This window comes from Biomphalaria glabrata, chromosome 11 (assembly GCF_947242115.1).
Source record: "Biomphalaria glabrata chromosome 11, xgBioGlab47.1, whole genome shotgun sequence".
NCBI classification, from domain to species: Eukaryota; Metazoa; Mollusca; class Gastropoda; family Planorbidae; genus Biomphalaria; species Biomphalaria glabrata.
The window spans coordinates 28,013,744-28,022,788 of record NC_074721.1 but is presented as its reverse complement, the minus strand read 5'-3'; positions in this window follow the sequence as shown (position 1 = coordinate 28,022,788).

Here is a 9,045-nt window from a genome sequence, read left to right as displayed (position 1 = left end):
TGCTTAGTTGGCCATACAAGAGTTGTTTAGGGATGCGGTGGTCTTCCATTCTGCAGACGTGTCCTGCCCATAGCATCTGGGACTGCAACAGGATTGTACGGATGCTTTGCAGACCCGCTCCTCGAAGGACTTTTGTATCTGGTATTTCGTCTTGCCATTTGACACTCAGTATTTTTCTTAGACATGTCATATTGAAGTGATTCAGTTTCTTTGCATGTTTTCTGTACACTGTTTACGTTTACGAGGCATACAGCTATGTAGGGAGAATGACGGCTCCATATATCCTTAGCTTTGTATTTCTAGTAATACCACGTCTGTTTAAGACATTTTTAGACAGTCTGCCATAAGATGCACTGGCCTTGGCGATACGCAGGTCGAATTCATTGTCAATTTTTCCGTTTCTGAAGAGTGTGCTGTCAAGATAAGTAAATCTGCCCACTTCGTTTATATCATGTGCATTTATCTTGATGTCTGGATCCGAGTAGGCTTTCCCAATAGCACCTAAAAATAAGACTTCAGTCTTATTTGTGTTAATGGTAAGGCAAATGTCTGAGCATGCTCTTGAGAAGTCACTGACTATGCTCTGCAGATTATTTTCAGAGCAGGCATTAAGTCGTCAGCAAATAGTAAGTCCCAGATTACTGCTGAATTTGTTTCTGATTTTGCTTTCAGCCGCCTCGGGTTAATTAATACACCATCAAATATGTATGTTGTATTTATTCCAATGTTCTCTCTATCTGTGAAATCATCTGTCAGCATAGCAGAGAACATGATTTTGGACAGTGTAGGTGCTAGTACACAGCCTCGTTTTACCCCGTTTGATAGTTCGATGGGCTCTGATGGTTCTCCACGTTCCTGGACACGAGCCTTCATGCCATCATGAAATAGTCTTACCATGGTTCTGAATTTTCGTGGACAGCCATACTTTGACATAATCTTTCAGAGTTCTTCTTTATTAACAATGTCGAATGTCTTTGTTAGATCGACATATATTGAGAAGAGGTCAGCATTTTGTTCTTGGCATTTTTCCTGGAGCTGCCAAGCCGCAAAGATCATGTCAATGGTACCACGCTCTTTTCTGAACCCGCACTTGCTTTCTGGTAGTATACCATGTTTTATGTGTTGCATGAGTCGATTTACTAGGATGAGTGCCGATGCACCCAAACTTTGCAAGCCGCATCGCATAATGAATTTTTATTTTCATTTTTCTTCTGTTTTTAGAGACCTGAGAGACCCTTTACTGGGGCCTCTAAAAACGAATGGCACAAATAAAATAACAATATTGTCGTTGAATCTATATTATCTGAAGTGTTGAGAAAGAGAAGTGAATATAAGTGTAAGTGTATAGCTGCATAATATATCTTAATGTACAGGTTTTGAGAGGACATCGATCGGTGTAAGCACATTAGTAAGACATTTTAAAGTACACATTGTTGCGTTTGCTTGTTTCTTGTTGTTTCTAAATTTAAAAAAAAAATCACGATTAATGTAGTTTAAAAAAATAAAGTAAATGAACACTTACCAAATAAAGTTGTTCAACTAGTTAGTGAACTTCTAAATATTATATACATTTACTGTCTAGTTTGCAATAAAATTCAGCTCGATTTTTCTGGTATTATATATTAGTTTCAATCAATAGCTCCTGAACTCTCTCCCATTTTTTGGTCATTACTTTTTAAAAAGTTTCCTTTGAATAAGTCTAATAGATTACTATCGGTGCTTTCATTCATTGACGTATGTTTTGTGCGAGTGTAATAGTAAGGAGGGTGTAAAAATAATCAATATTGAAATAACTTTAAACTATTTTGCAGATTAAAAATATGTTGTATAATCTTTGGTAATGAGAAGGAGATTATGTCTTTCTTAAGTCTTTCTTATAATAACTATAATAAATTTATGTGAAATTACATAAACTCTGTCTGAAAAGGGGAGGGGCGATAGAGTGAAAACGATTAATCCTCGCTCCTTTTTATAATTTCTGCTAATGATTGCATTTTGCATTAAAGAATAGGGGTGGGGCGACTCGATAAAAGAATTTCATTTATAGCATATATAAATTATATCAGTGATAGATTTTTTTTATTTTGTAATTTCTTAACTATAATACAAAAAGAAAAAGTATTTGTTTGTCGATGGGAGGGAAGGCGATTGCATGTATCGCCCCTCCCACCTGGTACAACCCTTTTTCATTTTATATTTAATAATCATAAAATTTGAGATTAGAGTGTGGTGCGACATAATATACAATGGATTCACATATTAATACGTAGTTTATATTATATAGATATTCAACTAATTGTGTTCACTAACTATGACTTCTCCATAAAAATAGGACCGCCCACCCCTAACAAGAGGGCTAGAGTGGGAAGGGCAGTACAGGCAATCGCATACCCCCTACCCCACCAAATCGGCCAAAATACTAGACGGGAAGCGACATAATATTAAATTTATATATTAATTCAACTAATTTTGTTCACAAACTATGATTTGTCCATAAAAGTAGGACCGCCCCCCCACTCAAAGGGTTTAGGTGGGAAGGGCAGTAGAGATATTCGCAACCCCCCCCCCCAATCGGTCAACAGGGGAACGACATAATAAAAAGATCGGTTAAAATATCAATAACAAGTTTTAATTATATAGATATTTAATTGATTCTGTTAGCAAGCTGTGATTTCTACAAATAAATTGGACCGCCCCCCCCCAACTCAAAAGTTTATTGGGGGGGGCGGATTGATGTCATCGCCCCCACCCGACCCCACCAAATCAGTCAACATACTAGAGGGGGGCGAAATATTCTAAAAATATGTTAAAAATATAAATAATTAGTATATATTATTAACATAAGTAATAAATTCGTATACAAATTGTGTGAATTCTAATCTAAAGTTCGTCCGCCCCCCCCCGATCGCCCCTACCGCCTCCCCCTGGATCCGCCAGTGCATGAGATAATGTACGCAAAAATATATAAGCCCCAAATCAAATTGGTTCAGTATATCAATAAACTTAACAAAAAGTAATCATCAAGACTCTTCGAATGAATAATACCGTTGTTTATTAGTTAAATAAAATACAAGTGACAAATTTAAATTGATATCGCTTCACGTCGTGCATTCTGTGCAGCAAAGACATCTATAACATCAACTACATCGATACTTTCTAGTATTTGTGACTTCACTGACATTAAAACCATGATAAGCCTTTCTTGCGTCATTGTGCTCCTGAGATACTTTTTGATGAGCTTGAGCTTTGAGAATGATCTCTCACATGACGTAATGGAAGTGGCCTGAGTTAGCGGTATTCGGAGGAGGTTGCAAAGTCTGAGCACACGTAATTCCCATATGAAGCCTGTTTTTTTCAATATGTCTATTGGTGATTGTAATACTGTTTGTTGATGAAAAGTGCTCGTGCATCAATGACATACCCGGTAATTGAAAAAGCGATTTTCCATTTATTTCATCATACAAACAGGAAAAGTAGCACAGTTTGTCACAAGCGTGTCTTCTAACAGGTGTCTTGGTTCAAGAAGAAACCCAAAGGTATCCATTTTCTTTCCAGCCTTTGGAATCTGCCCTTCATCTCCATATGAAATCTGTCCAACACTTCTGTCGCAACCCGTTTGAATTGCAGTTGTATTGACAGTCCTACATTAAAACTCAACTTCCCATCAAGTCTTTTCTTTCATATGGTTGTTTTGATTACAGAGAATCCATAATATTCACTACCTTCTTTTGCTTTTTCGATGGATTTGGTTTTTGTCAGTTTCTCATCATTTTGCAGAAAGCATTAAAGGGTACTAATTTCTTTAGCAGATTCCCGTATATGCAGTCCAGACTTTTGTAGTTTCTTCCGAACTATATTAATTGGGCACAGGAGCTTTGACCAGAATTCCAGATAATAAATTGTTCTAAAATTATATGATATTACGTCATTGTTGGTTGTTTATGTTTTGTGCGAAAGCAAAAGGATTATGAGCATACAAAAGTGGGAAAGATCCATATTTCGTTATGCTCGAGTATAGAAATACTCCGATAAGTGGACTGCCGTATTCACCATCACAACTGCTGACGAGTAGAAGACTCAGGGAATCATTCCAACTGATCACAAACTATTGAAACCATCGGTAGCTGAAAATGCAGAGACATTACTCAACGAACGACAGATGAAAAGCTAAGTGAAATACGATGCAAAAGCAAGACTACCTAAAGATTATTCTGTCGGAGAGTTCGTCTAGGTCAAACATGGCAGAAAGCAGTTGTCATAAAAAAAATTCAGCACCCAGATCTTACATCATAAAGACAAACAATGGAAAAAACATACAGAAGAAATCAACGCTTTTTAAATAAGAGTTTCGATGAAGACATCTCTGGGTACTATGATACCGATGAAGACAATGAACTGCAAACTGTTGGAACAAACGAAACAGACAGTTATAGACCAACGTCTAAAGAACTTGAACTTGACAACTCAGGGCTCCAAAGTAACGTAACACTTTAATAGTTGAATAAAATAACAGCCAATACTGTACAATTGGCAGCACGTAACACAAGACTGTACAAATATCTCTCCGATAACACCGTACCGCCGTATCAACTCTTGCACTGGGTTCAACAGTTCAGGACTGACTTCACACACTAGGCTCGTTGTGTCGGACTCGATCGCAGACAAAGATCAAGACGCCGTTCGTCTCAACTGTACTTGATAGTACTCCGCACTGAACCGTCGTAATGCTCCGTACAGAACCACACCGTTGAACTGTGCTGTAGTCGACCGTGTTCTGAGCCCTGTCGTAGACCTTCTGTCGTGAACCGTCTTGACTGCGACACCTCCGCTCTTTATATAGGGTCCCTACTGGCCATCTCGAACCGGACAGAAAGCCGCTCTACGTTTCTACGTGGTCAGGTGACTACAACTCTCGTGACGCTGCGATCCTTCCCGAACTGTCCTGTTGACACGACTCGGCTGACAGTCGTACCTCGTCACGGTTGACCGCTCGTCTAGCGCTGGCCTGGGGCGATTTGCGTCGGCTGACTACACACACACCACTACCTCCATTTGTGCCACCACCAGGTTTATAACACTGCCCCCTCCTTAGATCTGTCCGTCCCGGACAGAATCAACATCATGACATTGGCTGTAAAGTTTCATCGCTGCAGGCGGGGGTCAATCAGTGGCAGTTGGCTTGCCTCTTGAGCTTGATGGAGCCATCCATGTTGCAGTCAGCTTCCTTCTTCTCCTCCAGTTGGCCTTCGCCTGTTTGCCTCGCCGTCGTGCTTTCATCGCCATCCACGTTGAATTCAGAAAACGTTTTCTTCTTCTCCTCCAGTTAGCCTTCATCTGGTTGCATCGACGTCGTTGTCGCATCGTCATCCATGTTGCACTCAACAAAAGTAGCCTTCTTCTTCTTCTTTGCCAGTTGGTCTTCATGTGGCTGCAGTGATGTTGTGGTCGCGTCGCTCTCTTGTCGTTCGGTAATGAGGGCAGCCATTTGGCACATGGAGAGGTATAGGATGTAAGGGCTGTGGATACCAAGAACGTTGGCAAAAGAGGTGGCTTAATAGGGCTTTGCGAAGAAGGACTGGGATGGGCTTCAAATCCACAGGGCGGGAAATTGTGGGACAGGTCATCATCTTCAGCTTTGTCTGGAGGGCATGCTCGTGGGGCAGGTTGGTAACACTCCTCGTGCAAAGGTCCATCGTCTTCGGCTTCAGGCTCCATTCGGCTTTCTTCACCACCATCAGGACCTCTCTCTCTCGTCTCAGTATCGGGCCAATCGCTTGTTGGTTTCAGACCCTGTCGATGACTTTCGTCTTTCAAATGTCCATCAACGTCAACGTCCGACTGCCTTGGATTCTCTTTACCACCATCAGGACTTTCCTCTCCAGTCTTGGCAGCTGGACCAACGTCTGTTAGGTTCGGACCTTGCTGGTATCTCTCGACTTGCATATGTCTCTCAACGGCTTCATCAGGTTTCAATAGGTCCTCATTATCACCACCAGGGCTTCTCTCGATGGGCTTAGCATCTGGACGAACGTCTGTAGGGTCCAAGCCTCGCTGGTAGCTTCCATCATGTAAACGTCCCTCAGCAACAGGCTTGTAGGCAGAATCAGCGTTCTCTTGATTTGTTTTGCTGTTTGAGGTGCTCATACCAGGTAAAGCTTCAGCACAAGATTCGTTCGAACTATGGGCAGCTTCCATTGTCTCTTCATCTGTCTCTTTCGGCTCCACAGGTCTGTACTCCCTGTTTTCAGATTGACAGGCAGCACCACATTCATCAGCATTGCCGTTGTCACTGCATATTTCTTTAAAGCTTTGGATGGGTAGTAGTTCATTGTTTAACGATGGCGCAGCTCCTTTATCTTTTAAGTCTCTTTGGTCGTACAGGGTTTCTTCCACCACGTCCATCGTTTTCACCATGGGGTTCGTCGCTTCATTCACTGAGGTATACATCTTTTCAAGCTTGGTACAGGTCTCTTCGTTGGACTTCTTCCATGTCGTATTCATAGCCCGCAACTCTTCCTTCCAGTCAACTAGCTGTTGATCCAAGAACTCTCTTAAAGTTGGTTTAATTTCAAAAAAATATGTGTCCGGATCTTCACCTTCTTCCACAATGTCTTCTCGGAGGCGTGCTTGTAAAGTTTCCTTCTTTCCGCCATTCTTCAGCCCTCGTTCACGCAATTCTCGCCTCAGTTCTATAAATTCAAATTCGTACAGCAGCTTCAGACGAGCCATAGTAGATCCGATCCAATCCGTTCCGATTCGATCCCACTTCTGACACCAGTTGTTACGACTTCACACACTAGGCTCGTTGTGTCGGACTCGATCGCCGTTCGTCTCAACTGTACTTGATAGTACTCTGCACTGAACCGTCGTAATGCTCCGTACAGAAACACACCGTTGAACTGTGCTGTAGTCGACCGTGTTTTGAGCCCTGTCGTAGACCTTCTGTCGTGAACCGTCTTGACTGCGACACCTCCGCTCTTTATATAGGGTCCCTACTGGCCTTCTCGAACCGGACAGAAAGCCGCTCGACGTTTCTAGGTGGTCAGGTGACTACAATTCTCGTGACGCTGCGATCCTTCCCGAACTGTCCTGTTGACACGACTCGGCTGACAGTCGTACCTCGTCACGGTTGACCTCTCGTCTCGCGCTGGCCTGGGGCGATTTGCGTCGGCTGACTACACACACACCACTACCCCCATTTGTGCCACCACCAGGTTTATAACAATAACTTCAATAGGAAGAAGGATGTATTAATATTATATGATATTACGCCATTATTTTTTGTGTATGTTTTTTGCGAAAGCAAAAGGATTAGATCATTAGATGTAAATAAAAATAGAGTTTCCATTGGATTGAGGAATGATGAATAGAGGGGTAATAACTCGAGTGTGAAGTTTAATTCTGAAATTATAGACGCCAAACCCGAATAACGGACAATTTTAGCATTGTTAAGAATAACTTTTAGATCTGTTATACTCGATTCTGTATATTTTGCTTCAAGGTTAATTAGTGTAGCCATATAATACTCGCCATTTAGATCTATTATTAGTAAAGGTAACAAGATACCTGGAATTCGCTGTATATCATGCAATTTTATTCGTGGCAACAAAGTTTAAAATGTAAGACCAATTTTTTTTTTTTTTTTTTTTTAAATTGATCTCTGCGGCAAAAATATTTTTAAAATGTCAACAAAGTCAACGTACTGATAGACCTAGATCTAGGTTTAGTCTTTGTGATAAATTTAATCCATGACTGTTGATAAAAAAAAGACACCCGTTGACACTATTTGTCAATCAAATATATTAATTTATGTATTTACAAATAAATTTCGGACACCCATTTGGGGGACCTCCCTAGGTGGGGGCCCGGGGGGATTTTAAAATTCTCCCCCCCCTTAGTTACGCCACTGATGCAATATGACCGATGCGACTGTCTTCACAGTATTGAGGAGTTCCTCCTTTTACCAGCCATAATGATGAGTTGCAAAACTAAAAAGTCCTTTTTCTGGTTTTGCTTTTAGATCTAGTAAATATTCATAACTATAACTTATATAATAATTTCTTCTTTTTTTTCATAGACATGGTTTAATCATGGAACTATACTAATGGAACAACAGCTCCTAGTTTTTACTAGGGGGTGCCGTCGCGCATCTTTGTACTCACATGGTGCCTAATGGAGAAATTCAGGAGGATGCAAAAGAAGAATTTTACTCTTCCAGTTACTTGGACTGACCTGCAATGAGAGTAAAACTTTCCTACGCTTTATTTTATTAGATCTCTAAAAACTTCATCCATTTTCTCACAATGTTTTGTGATTTATAAAATTTTCCTGAATAAGGGATCGTTACAAAAGTTATTTTTTTAAGGCCACCCCATTAAAATAGCTGTTTTCAGTACTTCCAGATTTGGGTATTTTAAACAAAATCTGGAATTTTTTTTATGTACATGTCATCATCATCATCTGTCCCGCGTAACCAAATAATCCTCCACTTTTCCCAGTCACCAGTTGTTCTTAACAAGATATCAAGAGACAGAGGCTGGTTCATTATTTGCGTCCAGCCAGCTTTTCTTCTGACAACCCTTTTCTCGTTCTCTCTCTTGAAGGATAATTTTTGAAAGTTAGTCTTACAAAATACAATTCCAAATCAACTTATGCAGTTATCGTCTTTTCACATTATTGAGGAGTCATCCTTTTTGCCAGCCAGAGTGTTAATTGACAAAAGTAAAAAATTCATTAGTTTAATATTTTTTAGTAAATATTCCTAACTATATCTTTTATATAATAATATATTTTAAAATAATAATATCTTTTATATAGACATGCTTTAATAGATCTAATAAATGATTAACGCGGACATACCAATATGGCTATATTAATACTTAAATCTGGGTATTTTAAATTTCGAATGCGCATTTTGAAAAAACCGAAACATATCTATAGATCTCTTTTATGTAGATCTACAACACCTAGACTAAGACTAAGGTCTAGATTTAGATCTATTTCAAGATTTAAAAAAAAAAACACAATAGATGTAATGTATCATGA